The 15,095-nt window shown below is 47.9% G+C and overlaps 1 long non-coding RNA gene across 3 annotated transcripts in view; it reads right to left on the bottom strand.

The window, feature by feature from the left end:
• LOC140469089 (uncharacterized) overlaps nt 1–12,968 on the bottom strand; it is a 60,507-nt gene extending 47,539 nt beyond the window's left edge. For 2 of the 3 annotated variants that reach the window (XR_011955952.1, XR_011955950.1), the window contains exons 1-4: nt 12,020–12,968; nt 11,802–11,889; nt 7,043–7,097; nt 1,399–1,508 (exon numbers count right to left, since the gene is read on the bottom strand). This is a non-coding gene — a long non-coding RNA (uncharacterized lncRNA). The remainder of the gene's footprint in view (nt 1–1,398; nt 1,509–7,042; nt 7,098–11,801; nt 11,890–12,019) is intronic. The other variant, XR_011955951.1, reaches the window with a different exon arrangement.
• Nucleotides 12,969–15,095: the final 2,127 nt, after the last annotated feature.

The raw sequence follows: 15,095 nt of genomic DNA, 5'->3' as shown, positions 1-15,095 counted from the left end.
AGAATGCTGCCAGGGTAAAGATATAAAAGGGGCAACTTTTTCACTTGGTGGGTGGTATGTGTATGGAATGAGCTGCCAGAGGAAGTGGTGGAGGCTGGTACAATTGCAACAATTAAGAGGCATTTGGATGGGGATATGAATAGGAAGGGTTTGGAGGGATATGGTCCCCAGGTGCTGGCAGGTGGGACTAGATTGGGCTGGATATCTGGTCGACATGGGCGGGTTGGATCCAAGGGCCTGTTTCTGTACTGTATATCTCTGACTCTATGATGAGCATGCAACTTCTGGATTAGTGAGCAGTTCACAAAGTCCACACCACAACATGGTCAAAACTCTTAACAGCTTCTGAAATGGATTCCCAAACCAGTCATGGCTTACCTACTGTGACCTTTACCCCACAGCAGAGTCAGTAAGTGGCACCCAGAGTCCCCTTGAGGCAACTCTAGACTAACGATCCAACAATGTGCCTCGACCTCTGACTCATTGGGAGAGAATGGAGGGGGAGACAGGAATTGACATGCTTTGGAGCAGATGGCAATTGGTCCCAGAGGTTGGAGGACCGGTAGATAAGGCAGGAAAGATGCAAGGGGGTTGGTAGCAGGATTTGTGGGGGGAGGAATGTGGAGGAATAATTTCTCTTGGAGGGTGCTGGGTGTCTGGAACCCACTGCCCAGTTTGCTGGTAGAGGTAGAAACCCTCAACTCATTTGAAAATGAACTTAGGCCTGTCCCTGCAGCAGCGCAACCTGCAAGGCTGCAGACAGGGTGTTGGGAAGTGGGATTAGGCTAGTTAACTTGGCTGACTGGCCTCAGTCAGTGCTGTAACCTTTCTATACTGCTATGGTTAAGACCATCCCAACTTGTTGTTCCTTCACTGCTGGGTTAATATTCTGGAACTCCCTCCCTAACAGCATTGTGTACCCATACCACATGGAGCACATTGGGCTCACTGTGCCCTTTGGCAATAAATTCTGGCAGGGATACCCACCTCCTATTAACACAGGCATCAGTCAGCCACCATTACCTTTCGCTACAGAAAGTCCTCCTTCATCCCAAACCCAATGGCAGTTTTTGAAAAACATTTTAAAATTAGTAAAAGGAGATTATTACTGAGCTCTGTAACATTCTGGTCAGATTACATACAAATTCCTTTAGGACCCAAGCTGCAGAGGCTGGACTTCACACAGTTAGTGTCAATGATTAAAATCTGATGGGGAAAATGAAATTCATCCAAGAGAAGATGTGTAATGTGATCATCATTGTTACACGATTTAGTCCAATCTGCACAAAGGTATCATTTTAGATGAGGAACATAGAAATTCACTAAAGGTTCAGATTTAATTAACAACTAATTGCACAAAGATTGTTCATTATGCAACTGGGGGAGCAAACAAATTACCTTCAAAAAAATTATGGCTAAGATTGAAAATTTTCAACAAGGAGAAACAGACCAAGTCTCTCACTCCATCAAAACAGAGATTTCACCCAGGAATGGACTTCTGCTGCCATCTGTAACAACAAAACAGAAATCCTCACCAGAGAGTTACAAGTAATCGGTTTACAAAGGGGCTGTGCGCAGAGAGTGAAGGCAGAGTGATTAGTTGACACATTATCCATATTTACACAAATATTAAAACTGAAATCACTGCTGCCTCTGAGCCGCCTCCTCAGCTCAGTGCTGGGAGCAGGGCGAATGGTAAAAGCTGAAACAGAATTCCTGCAGCGGTGACCAATACAAACTGAAAATAGCAGAGGCAGGAACGCACAACCCAATAAGGAGTTGGTAAGAACATGGACTCCATTCACCTAGCTAGTCCATTCCTGTTGCATACTCTTCACGTGAACAAATAAGATTATTCGGTATTTCAGTGAAGTATGGCAAACCTCAGAGTAAAGACATCTCTCGGCAGCAGCAACCATGATAATTGAACTGGATACTGGGCCTAAGACTAGTGTTTTAAACTTAAATAAGGGCAACTATGTAGCCATTAAAGCTCAGCTAGCTGAAGTGAACAGGGATAAGAGGCAAGGTGATAGATTGATTAAGACATGACAGATATTTGAGAGAATATTACAGAATACGCAGAGTCAGCATATTCCTATTAAAGGGACAGACCACATAGAAAATGCAAGGAAGTAAGTGGCAGGTCGGAAGATAAAGAACAGCAAGAAATGACTAAGGTTAATCAGGAGGAATAGAGTATGAAGAAGCTAGCTAGAAATGCAAAGACAAAGTATTTCTACTGCTTTCTTGAATGGAAGAGCAAATGAAGTTAAAAGGAGTCAGATTGAATTTAAAACGGGAGTGGTTTTTCTCTCTCTCTCAGACACTGCCAGACCCAGGTTTTTCAGCATTGTGTTTTTATTTCAGATCTCCAGCATCTGCAAGACTTTGTTAAGTAAATTGTGTTGCTCCTCTAGAAGACTGGAAAGTTAATAGAAGATTATAAAAGAAACTGGAGATAAAGTGAACAAATGCACTGCTTCTGTCACTGATAGAGGCTAGGGAAACCTCACAGGAATAGCTGTAATCAGTTGGCAGGATAGAGTGAGGAACTTGGTGAAATGACAATCATGTGGGAAGTGGTGCTGAACAAACTGATGGAGCTGCAGGTGGATAAATCTCCAGGATCTGTTGGCATTCATACTCCGGTTTTAAAAAAGGGTGGGTATTGAGGTAGTAGATCTGTTGGATTTAGTTTGCCAAAATGTCCTATATTCGAGAAAGTTTCCATCAGGTTGCAAAGTAGCAAGTGTAGCACCTGTCTTCAAGGACGGAGGGGGGTAGAAAACAGGAAACGATAGACCAGTTAGCTTAATGTCTACCATGGGGGAAGGTGTTGAATTAATTATTGGAGTGGTTATAACTGGGGGCACTTAGAAAACCTGAAGGTAACTGGGAAGAGTGAGTATAGTTGTGTGAAAAAAGGTCGATCATATTAAATTCTTTGAAGGAGTAACATGCCCAATGGCTAACTGGGAGCTTGTTGATATACTGTACTTGGATTTCTAGTAACATTTGATAAGGTTCCACATCAAAACTTATTAATCAAACAGATTCTTGTGGAGAAGTGGGTAATACATTAACCCCTTCAGAGGATTGGCTGGTTGGCAGAAAACCAGTTGCACAAGAGTTTTGTCGGCTCGGCAGAATGTAACAAGTAGAATCCCGTGAGGGTCTGTGTCAATGATGAGGGTAGCGAGGACATTGGTGGCTCAATTTATAGGGGACAAAGATGGGCAACAAACAATATTGTGAGTGCAGCGTAGGGAGGTTATAGGGCAACATAAATAGGTCCATTAAATAGGCAAAAACCTGACTGGCCAAAGCACAATGTGGGAAATGTGAAATCATTCACTTCGGTAGGAAGCAGAGTTTAACTTAAATAGTGACTGAAAAATTCCAAGGTGCCGGGAAATCTAGGCGATTAGGACCAGAATTGTCTTCCGTCTTGGGGAAAATCTAAACTGAACCTGAAGTTGGGCAGCGATAGAACTGAAATCCCAGGAGTGTTTTGTAACTTGACCATCAAATGCTGTACATGTACAGTAGTATTGCTTTTTGAAACTCAGGGAGGAACAGCAGTTGAGTCTACCAGTGTCTATTGAGTTAAGGAAATTCTGCCTAATGAGAGCTTTTTGATTGGTTTGGCTACAGTTTTCAAAAGTTAAAGCACCAAGACAGACGGAACCATCCAGGGTCTGCAAACTGAGCGTGTGCGCGCGGGTAAAAATGAACAAAAAACCAAGAAAGTTTAAAATAATGAATGCTAATATAAGACGTAGGCACACCTGATCAACCACCAAATCAAGGAACAATCTGTGCTGTGTCCCCTCTATCATAAAATCAAAAGGGCTAAGAGAAGTCACTTTCCATCCTGTGGTTGGATGTTTAAGCTTTGCTCAATATTCTTTCCCCAGCAGTACTGTCTTGTCTGTCTGTCTGGGGTATAACTCTGTCTGTGGGCACATTTGGAGTTTTTGAAAAGGATTTGGTTAAATCATGTAGTACAAGTAAATACCCTTTTTAAGTTTAAGCATGTTCCAATAGTTTTTTTTGTTAATGACAAAATTTATGTCCTAAATAGCAGTGCATCAGGCAGGGAGGGAGGTCAATGTAGGACTAATTAGTATGGAGATACAGCAATTAATTAAGGTGGATCATGAAATGCAATTTCTCTCCCCAAGGATAGAGTATAAAGTGGGGACGTTATAGAAGTTATACAGGGAAATGTTGAGATGACATCCTGAATACTGAGGAAATGTTGCCCCTCAGGTCCCTTTTAAATCTTTTCCTGTTCAGCTTGAACTTTTGCCCTCTAGTTTTGGACTCCACTACCCTAAAGAAAAGACTTGGTATTCACCCGAAAAATGTCCCTCAGGATTTTATAAACCTTTTATAAGGTCACCCCTCAGCCTTCAATGCTCCAGAGGAGAAAAAATCCCAGCCCATCCAGCCTTTCCTTATAACTCAAGTTTTCTAGCCCCAACAAGATTCATATAAATGCTTTTTGTATCTTTTCCCATTTAACAACATCCTCCCTATAACAGGGTGACTTCTCTTTTTGGACAGAGATGAGGAGAGGTTTTCTCAGAGGATTGTGCAAGTCTGGAGCTCCACCTCCGACAGCAGAAGAGTTGAGGTCATTGATTTTTTATTGATAAATGCAGTGAAGGAGAGATCATTGTTGGGCAGGGAATCAAAGGCTATTAGCAGTAGGTGGGAAAGTGCAATTCAAAACAGGAATGGCTCAGCAATAATCTTATTGACCAGTGAGGCGGGCTCAAGGGGCCAAATGGCCACTGTCTGCTCCTAATCTGTTTGTAAGGAGTCAGACTGGATCATAGCTGAGTGGGACTTGAGTCAGCGAGAGCGCGCCAACCCCAGGGCTCTGATGTGCAGCAGAGAGTTTAATTCCAGCGTTCTGCTCAGTCTGAGGCAGATATCATGCTGGCTTGAGGGGTTAGTCCATTCACAGTCAAACATCCAGCAGAGTGTGGGAAAGGCAGGGTACAGGGGGCATGTTACAATCTCCTCCAGTCACTCTGACTTCCTTGCGCTCCCCAGACCCTCAAATTTAACTTATAGTATTACAAACACTCTCTCGCCTAATGCTTGACCAGACCTTGTTCCTGTTGGTAAAATTCAGCAATGCTCCTCAGGTAACACCTTCCAATCACAACCCCTTCCATCAGGAATGACAAGGGCAGCAGATACACAGGAACACCACCCTCTGCTAGTTCCCCTCCGAGCCACTCACCACCCTGACTTGGAAATCTATTGCCATTCCTTCAGTGTTGCTGGGTCAGAATCCTGGAATTGCCTCCCTCGGGGCATTATGGGTCAACTGACAGCACATGGACTGCAGTGATTCAAGAAGGCAGCTCTACACAGGCCCACTAGCAATGGGCAATAAATAATGGCCCAGCCAGTGATACCCACAAATCACAAGGGAGTCTTTATGGGAAACTGGCATTAGTATGGGTGAAAAGGAAATTGGGTTCTAATTACTTCATGGGCCCCTGACATGATAAGACCCCAGTCTGGCTGCAATAAGCCCCTTTACTGAGACATTGCTGTTAAAATAGCATCAGCATAAATGTCAGAGACACAGAAGGAGTTGCTTTATGTAAGCATCTGGATCTTGCCCTTTTTTGCCAGGAAAGCAGGGTTAACATCACATCTTATTCTGCTCAATGACTCTTGCGTGAATTGGAAACTGGTGGATTCCGTAGGTACCCGTTGCTAATGACCTTCAGAGATTGGCACTGACACGATGCAGGAAAGCCTCTACCTTAAACAGCTGGGACGCAGTGATGGTAACAGTAGGAAGTAGTGAGTGTGATCCATTGTAGAGATGTGCAGCTGGCACTCTGCCTTCAGCACCGAGGGAGTGCAGCATTACCATCACTGTGTCTTTGGACCAGATGTTAACCCAAAGCCCTTTGGGGTGGGCTGAAGTGACACCCCTCTGTCACTGTTCAAAGAGCTAGCAAGTTCTTTTAGTGTCCCAGTCGATGTTTTGCCCGCAAACAACCTCAAGCGCAGGGTTAAGGTGGTTATTAACAGGACGCTGCTTGTGGGCTTTTGCTGCTCCCACATTTCCTACTTTACAACAGTGAAGCTTCAAACCTATCTGACTGGCTGTACAGCACCCAGGAACACAGAGCGCATGAAATGAAATCTCCTGATTTCTGGGGAATATCCCTTGCTATAAAATAGAACTCAAGGGCTTGCCTGATAGTGGTAATGTCCTGACCTCCGGACCAGAGGTTCCATGATCAGGTTCCACCTGCCCAGGGTGTGAATCCAAATAGACTAGTTAAACTATAAAAACTGTTTCTATTGGCCTCGATATTAATGACAGAAGCTTTAAGCAGCACCAGCTAAAGCAGAGGTAATTTGAGCTCCATTTCAGTTCAAGTTGTCAGCAGACAGTGTTCCTTTCAGTCCCTCTTCAACTGCACAATGATACCTGGACATCAGGGATTAGGTTTGGGGAGAGGTGACCAATGCAGCATGACTGCTTGCAATTTAGGGTAAAGATAAACTATTCCCGCTGGTTGGAGATTCCAGAATTTGGGGGAACATTCTGAGAATTAGGGCCAGACCGTTCAGGAGAGATATTAGGAAGCACTTCGACACCCAAAGGGTGGGAGAGATTTGGAACTCTCTCCCACAAACAGCAGTGGGGACTAGATCAGTTGTTAATGTTAAATCGGAGATAGATATATTTTTGAGCAAAGTTTTTAAGGGATATTGGCCAAAGGCAGGCACATGGAGTTAGGAAGCAGATCAGCCATGGTCTCACTGAACAGCAGAACAGGCTCAAGGGCCTGAATAGCTGTCTCCCAGGTAAAAACAATGACTGCAGATGCTGGAAACCAGATTCTGGATTAGTGGTGCTGGAAGAGCACAGCAGTTCAGGCAGCATCCAAGGAGCAGTGAAATCGACATTTCGGGCAAAAGCCCTTAATCAGGAATACAGGCAGAGAGCCTGAGGTGTGGAGAGATAAGCTAGAGGAGGGTCTCCTGTTCCTACCTTCCTTCAGCCTTCTCCACCTTCTCTGGATGAAGAGTGTGTTTTTTTAATTCCCCTGTTGGATACAGACATCCATTAACAACAATCAAAACTGTAACAAGTTGCAGTGCCTGGAGGAGTTTAATTTCTCCCACTAGTTACCATCACTATTGACTGGTTTAACATCAAACAGTTGGCTCCATGTAGCAGCAGCTCGATCATGGAGCATTGTCGCCATCTTGTGGTCCATTCCATTCACAAGTCAGTACCGTTTCTCAGGAACTCAAGATTGTGAAGGATTTCAAAAAACTGGAAATGGAAAGTCAACAGATCTCAGGGTACCTGATGATTGGACTCTACAATTACTCTGCCTGCTCTTGGCTGAGATTAAAGAATGTGCAGCTCATACAGTTCATTCTAATCCAGAGACACAACTGCATGTCTGACCGCAGATGGTGTCTGTGTATGCACATACAGGCTTGTGTTTCAATGTGGTGGTGTCTACACAGAGTTTCAGGTGTGCTAGGATGGGTCCAGCTATAGTGACCTGTTGACCATAAAACCATAAGACACAGGAGCAGAAATTAGCCCATCAAGTCAGCCCTGCAACTCCATCATGGTTGATTAGATTCCTCATCCCCATTCTCCTGCTTTCTCCCTGTAACCCTTGATACTCCAGAACCTATCTCTGTCTTAGTGATACTCAATGACCTGGCCCCCACCACGTTCCGTGGCAGTGAATTCCATCGATTCCCCACCCTCTGACTGAAGTTTCTCCTTATCTCCATTCTAAAGGGTCTTCCCTTTACTTTAAGGCTGTGACTTGGAAACTATTTGCTAAGAAAGGAAGAATTTACATTTTTATAATCCTTTTGAAGGCAACAAGTGCCAAAGCATTTCAGAGACAAGGAAGTAGCTTCTAAAAGAGTAGTCATTGTTGTAATGTTGGAAGAACAACTGTGTACACAGCAAGATCCCACAAACAACATTAAGATCAGTGGTGCCTCCTAATGCTAACTGAGGAATTAACTCTGTCCAGGATACTAGGGTGAACTCCCTCCTTTTCTAAAGTGCGCCACAAAATCCTGTATGGTCAGCAGGAGAGCAGTCAGGGGCTGGGCGAACACCTCTTCCAGAGGGCAGCTTGCTCGTGCACTGCACTAGAAGCTCTGGCTAGATTGGGGTCAAATCTGAAGAAAATTGAACACAAGACCCTACGACTCAGGGTTTCTTCCTGCACCAACAAATGGGTGGTAAGTATTTATGGGCTGGTGGAACTGAATCTTTCAGATTTGAATGTCGGTGGGTTGATCAAAGTCTGGATGATCCAAAGATTGGTGGGTGGGTAAATAGTGAGAAGAGTATTAGACTGCAGGAGGAGATAGATGGGCTAACCAATGGCAAATCAAATTCAATCTTGATAAGTGCAAGGTAAAGCATTTCATAGAATCCCTACAATGTGGAAGTAGGCCATTTGGCCCATCGAGTCTACACTGGCCCTCCGAACAACATACCACCAAGATCCACCTTCTCCTTGTAACTCTGCATTTCCCATAGCTAACCCGACTAGCCAGCACAACTCTGAATCTGGAACTCAGTTTCTGCAAGGGCAGTACATGCAGAAACCCTCCTGCATTCAAATAGTACATAGACATGTGCTTCAGCATTGCAAACACACGAGTCTATGGGCCAAGTGCAGGAAAATGGAATGAAAATGTTAGGTGCCTGATTTAGGATGTTGCTGCAGTGGGAAATGGAAAGGATTACGCTGATTCAGTGAGGGATATGGAGCCACAACCTGGGACAAAGACCAGATCTTGCTGGGACAAAGCAGAGAGCGCTCCGGCCTGACCACAGCAACACACACACATTGGCTGTACTGCAGTTCCCAGTGTTAAAACAATCTCATTCAAATAGGTGCAGATGAATCTATTTACGAACAAGGGGCCATACAAAATGAGATGGTCATTGATTAAAATTGATAGAAAACTTGGGAATAACCTTTCCACAGAGAACATGAGCCTGCCTGCCACAGGGAATGGCTCAGATTTCCAGGATAGACATGAATGGACAGATGGGGATAAAGGAATCAAAGGATATGACGCTGGGGTGAAATAATGAGGAATAGGAAGTTTGAATCCAACAGGAACATTACAAAGGGATCAGAGCACCCTGGTCTGGTTTCTTGCAATAGGATTTAGGGAGACAGATTTGAATGTTTGGTGCTGTTTTAAGAAGGTAGAAGACAGAGGGTGGTGGAGGGTTGCCTCTCAGATTGGACACCTCTGACCAGTGGTGTGCCACAAGGATCGGTGCTGGGTCCACTGCTTTTTGTCATGTATATAAATTATTTGAATGTGAACATAGAAGGTATAGTTAGTAAATTTGCAGATGACACCAACATTGGTGGTGTAGTGGACAGCAAAGGAGGTTACCTCAGAGTAGGATCTTGACCAGATGGGCAAATGGGCTGAGGAGTGGCAGATGGAGTTTAATTCAGATAAATGCAAGGACTTACACAATGGTAAGGTCCGAGGGAGTGTTGCTGAACAAAGAGACCTTGGAGTGCAGGTTCATAGCTCCTTGAAAGTGGAGTCGCAGGTATGCATGCTTTTTTAAAGTCAATACATTGAGCACAGGAATTGGGAGATCATGTTGCGGCTCTACAGAGCATTTGTTAGGCCACTTTGGAGGAGTGCATGCAATTCCGGTCTCCCTCCTACAGGAAGGATGTTGTCACACTTGAAAGGGTGAGGAAAAGATTTACAAGGATGTTACCAGGGTTGGAGGGTTTGAGTGAGAGGGGCTGAATAGGCTGGGGCTGTTTTCCCTGGAGTGTTAGAGGCTAAGGGATGACCTTATAGAGCTTTATAAAAGCATGGATAGGGTAAATAGACACGGTCGTTTCCCTGGGGTGGAGGAGTCTAGAACTAGAGGGCGTAGGTTTACGGTCAGAGGTGAAAAATTTAGGTGGGACCTAAGGGGCAACCTTTTACACAGAGGGTGGTGTGTGTATGGAATGGGCTGCCAGAGGAAGTGGTGAAGGCTGGTACAATTACACCATTTAAAAGGCATCTGGATGGATGTATGAATAGGAAGGATTGAGGGGGATATCAGCCAAATGCTGGCAAAAGAGACAGGATTAATTTAGGATATCTGATCGGCATGGATGAGTTGGACCAAAGGATCTGTCACCATGCTGTACATCTCTCTCCAACTTTAAAATCAAATCTTCCTTTTGTCTGTTCTATAAAAGATGTTTAAACATCATTGAACTATCAAATTATCGTTTAAAGAGTAAGGCAGATTGTCCTTTTTCCTAAAAAGAAAATGTGTGAAGTGTGGCATTTGCCTCCATCCCCAACAATGTGGAAACCAGGGTCTGGTCACTTGCCAACTAAGGAAGTCACTGCTGGACCATCTGGGCCAGAATTCCACAGGGAGGTGGGAAGGAAGGAGCGAGTTTCTTTCTGGGGCAAACTCACCCAATTGTTATCCTTCTCTCAACCTGTGGAGAGGGGGAAATTCTGGGCCGTGTTTCCAATAGTTATGACACTGGAGTTCTAGTGGGCAGCGAAGACGATTATCTCAGAGTACAACGGGAGCTTGATCAGACGGGCCAATGGGCTGAGTAGGGGCTGATGGAGTTTAATTTAGATAAACGCGAGGTGCTGCATTTTAGTAAGACAAATCAGGGCATGATTTATACAATTCATGGTCGGGCCTTGGGTGGGGTTATTGAACAGGGAAACCTAGGGATGCAGGTACATAGCTCCATAATGATGGTGTCACAAGTAGACAGGTTGAAAGCAGCATTTAGCATACTTGCCTTCATTGATTAGACCTCAGTGTAGGAGTTGGGGCAATGAAGTTGTACAGGACATTGGGGAGGCCACCTTTGGAGTATGTATATAGTTCTGGTTGCCCTGCTATAGGAAGGATATTATTAAACTGGAGAGGATTCAGAGAAGATTTACCAGGATATTGCCAGGTCTGAAGGGTTTAGTTATGAAGAGGGGCTGGATAGGCTAGGACTTCTCTTCCCTAGAGCACAGGAGGCTGAGGGGTGACCTTACACAGAGTTTTATAAAATCATGAAGGGCACGGATAGGCTGAATAGCCAAGGTCCTTTCCTCAGGGTAGGGAGCTCAGAACTAGAGAGGGGAAAGATTTAAAAGGGACCCAAGGAGCAACTTTCTCACACAGAGGGTACTTTGTATATGATATAAACCACCCGAGGAAGTGATAGATACAGGTACACTTAAAACATTTAAAAAGACATTTGGACAGTTACATGAACAGGAAGGGTTTAGAAGGTCACAGGCAAAACCCAGGCAATTGGGACTAGTTTAATTTGGGAACGTGGTCCCCATGGACGAGGTAGGCTAAGGGGTCTGTTTCCGTGCTGTGTGGCTCGGACCCTAAGTTTGGAAAGGGGGCATTTACAGAGGGACGAGTGGATTTCAGATTTGCAATTGAAATAAATACATCAGGTTCTTTTAAAAAAAAACAGTGACTGAAAAGACAAGTGGGTGAGAGGAATATTGGGAGGGGAACCGAAGATGACCGCTCATGTGAAGGACAAACACGAACAGACTAATTCCGTTACAAATTCTAGACAATTCTGTTCAAAAGAGACGTTCCGGGATGTCGAAGGCGCTATATAAATGTAAGCCTTTAATGAGCTTGGATTGCAGTGTGCGCCGTTCTGGGTTGAACACCTGGATAAGGAACAGCTACTCAAGAGGAAACAGTCAAGTAAATTCATTCGTAAACATACCTTAAAGCAACAGCAGGAGGAGAGGTTGGGATTCGGCGTTCACTGCTCACAGCCTGTTCTTCCCAATTCCTGGAATAGCAGCATTTTACTGCGGGAGAGAAACATCAGCAGGTCAGGAACATGTACATCCCACCGACAGACCACCCGAAAACTCTCCAATCCGATAGGATTGTGTAAGATGTTGGCTGGAAATTTTCTACAAATCAAAGCTCACGCACTTGTTATTAAAGAGGAAGCTGTCGATTTTTCTCGTGAGGAACAGTCCCATTGGAGCAACGAGCCTGAAGTGGAGACTGTCCCAGATTTAAACACTGAGAAAATAGCTCACAAAACCCCATTAAAACCCCAAACCGTTCCGGATCCCCGCCACCCCTTGTTAATCTGTCTGCGTTAGACTTACACCTTGTTTCCCCCCTCAAACACACACACACACAGAAACTCACAGAGAGAGAAAGTCAGACACACACAGGCGCACACACACAAAGACAGACAGATACACACACAGAGACAGGAACTCAGAGAGGAACTCATACACACACAGAGAGAGACACACACACACAGGGGGAGACACACACAGGGGGAGACACACACACACAGGGGGAGACACACACACACAGGGGGAGACACACACACACACAGGGGGAGACACACACACACACAGGGGGAGACACACACAGGGGGAGACACACACACAGACACACACACACAGGGGGAGACACACACACACAGGGGGAGACACACACACACAGGGGGAGACACACACGGGGAGACACACACACACAGGGGGAGACACACACGGGGAGACACACACACACAGGGGGAGACACACACAGAGACACACACACAGGGGGAGACACACACAGGGGGAGACACACACACACAGGGGGAGACACACACACACAGGGGGAGACACACACACAGGGGGAGAGAGAGACACACACACACAGAGGGAGAGAGGCACACACAGAGGGAGACACAGACAGAGAGAGAGAGAGACACACACACAGGGGGAGACACACAGAGAGAGAGAGAGAGACACACACACAGGGGGAGACACACACAGGGGGAGGGGGAGACACACACACAGGGGGAGACACACACACACACAGAGGGAGACACACACACACACAGAGGGAGACACACACACACAGAGCAGGATCTGGAAGCTGTGCTCAGACACATGTCCTTATCAGTTCTCCGTCCAGCGGCTTCACTCACAAACTGGTCTGGAAAAGTGATAAGGTGATGGGGCTGGCATTGTCCCGCTCGGACCCGTCCCCCGGGAGGGGGGTCTCTGTCTCCCTGTCTCTGTCCCTCACCCCCCGGGAGGGGGGGTCTCTGTCTCTGTCTCTGTCCCTCACCCCCCGGGAGGGGGGGTCTCTGTCTCCCTGTCTCTGTCCCTCACCCCCCGGGAGGGGGGTCTCTGTCTCCCTGTCTCTGTCCCTCACCCCCCGGGAGGGGGAGTCTCTGTCTCCCTGTCTCTGTCCCTCACCCCCCGGGAGGGGGGGTCTCTGTCTCCCTGTCTCTGTCCCTCACCCCCCGGGAGGGGGGTCTCTGTCCCTGTCCCTCACCCCCAGGAGGGGGGTCTCTGTCTCCCTGTCTCTGTCCCTCACCCCCCGGGAGGGGGGTCTCTGTCTCCCTGTCTCTGTCCCTCACCCCCCGGGAGGGGGGGTCTCTGTCCCTGTCCCTCACCCCCAGGAGGGGGGTCTCTGTCTCTGTCCCTCACCCCCAGGAGGGGGGTCTCTGTCTCTGTCCCTCACCCCCAGGAGGGGGGTCTCTGTCTCTGTCCCTCACCCCCCGGGAGGGGGGTCTCTGTCTCCCTGTCTCTGTCCCTCACCCCCCGGGAGGGGGGGGTCTCTGTCCCTGTCCCTCACCCCCAGGAGGGGGGTCTCTGTCTCTGTCCCTCACCCCCAGGAGGGGGGTCTCTGTCTAAGCCGCTGTCCCCGGGACCAGCTCTGGGCGAGTTTGCTCCGTCCGCCGGGAGCCGCACATTCCCAAACTTTCACTCCCCTCCCACCCAGCCCGCCCATTGGCTCCCGCCCCGCGTGATTGACAGGAGCTGGTATCACGCCCCCTTCTGGGGGTGGGGCTCAGAGAGTGGGGAAGTGAGCCTGAGGGGAGTGGGGAGTAAGGGGTGAGTCTGGGGGAGAGGGAGTAGGGGGTGAGTCTGGGGGAGAGGGAGTAGGGGGTGAGTCTGAGGGGAGTGGGGGGTGGGGGGTGAGTCTGTGGGAGTGGGGAGAGTAGGTGGGGTGAGTCTGGGGGAATGTGGAGTCGGTGGGGAGTGGGGGTGAGTCTAGGGGAGTGGGGAGTGAGTCTGGGGGATGGAGAGTAGGGGGTGAGTCTGAGGGGAGTGGTGAGTGGGGGGTGAGTCTGGGGGAGGGGGTGTGGGGGGTGAGTCTGGGGGAGGGGGTGTGGGGGGTGAGTCTGGGGGAGGGGGTGTGGGGGGTGAGTCTGGGGGAGGGGGTGTAGGGGGTGAGTCTGAGGGGAGTGGTGAGTGGGGGGTGAGTCTGGGGGAGGGGGTGTAGGGGGTGAGTCTGTGGGGAGTGGGGAGAGTAGGTGGGGTGAGTCTGGGGGAGTAGGGGGTTGAGTCTGGGGAAGCAGTGAGGGGTGAGTGTTGGTTGAGCGTGGGCGGGTTGGGGGTTGGTTGGGTAGTTAGGGTGAGGTTGGGGGTGACAGGAGGAAGATGGAAGCCATTTTGTTTTATTAACATCATTGCCCCCCCCCCCCTCGGGATGCTGAGGGATTTTCAAGGCAGCCATTCAGGGGCAGAGTGCTAACGAGCAGCTTCTGGAAGTGACTCAGGCTGTTGCTGCAGTGTTTCCTCTGGGTTTGTGAGATCCTCACGCTCTGAGACCTGGGAACACCGTCCCAGGGACAGAGCCTGAAGGAGGGGGTGGGGACAAGCCAGGCAGGCAGACCATTGGCACCAGTCCCCTTACCCCAGCCCCCCTGTCGCTGCACAAACCCCACTCCCAGACAGGTCTGTGGGCACTAAGCTTTCAAGAGTGGGATCCCTTCCACAATAGGGCTCCAGCAGCTGTGGCCATATTCACAATCCTCTCGGTGCTCCAGTTTCCTCCCACAGTCCAGGAATGTGCACATTAGGTGGATTAGACATGGGAAACGTGGGGTTAGTGGGTAGTGGTGGGCCTGGGTGGGATGCTCTTGAAGGGTCAGTGCAGACCTGATGGGGCTGAATAGACTTTTTCTCAGTCCTGTACAGATTCTATGACCCCCCCCCCCCAGCCCCATCATTGACACTGGTCAGCAATCACTGGGCCCTGCAATCTCCGG

Source organism: Chiloscyllium punctatum, chromosome 48, assembly GCF_047496795.1.
Source record: "Chiloscyllium punctatum isolate Juve2018m chromosome 48, sChiPun1.3, whole genome shotgun sequence".
Lineage (NCBI taxonomy): Eukaryota > Metazoa > Chordata > Chondrichthyes > Orectolobiformes > Hemiscylliidae > Chiloscyllium > Chiloscyllium punctatum.
This window is presented reverse-complemented; position numbering and strand designations above follow the sequence as displayed.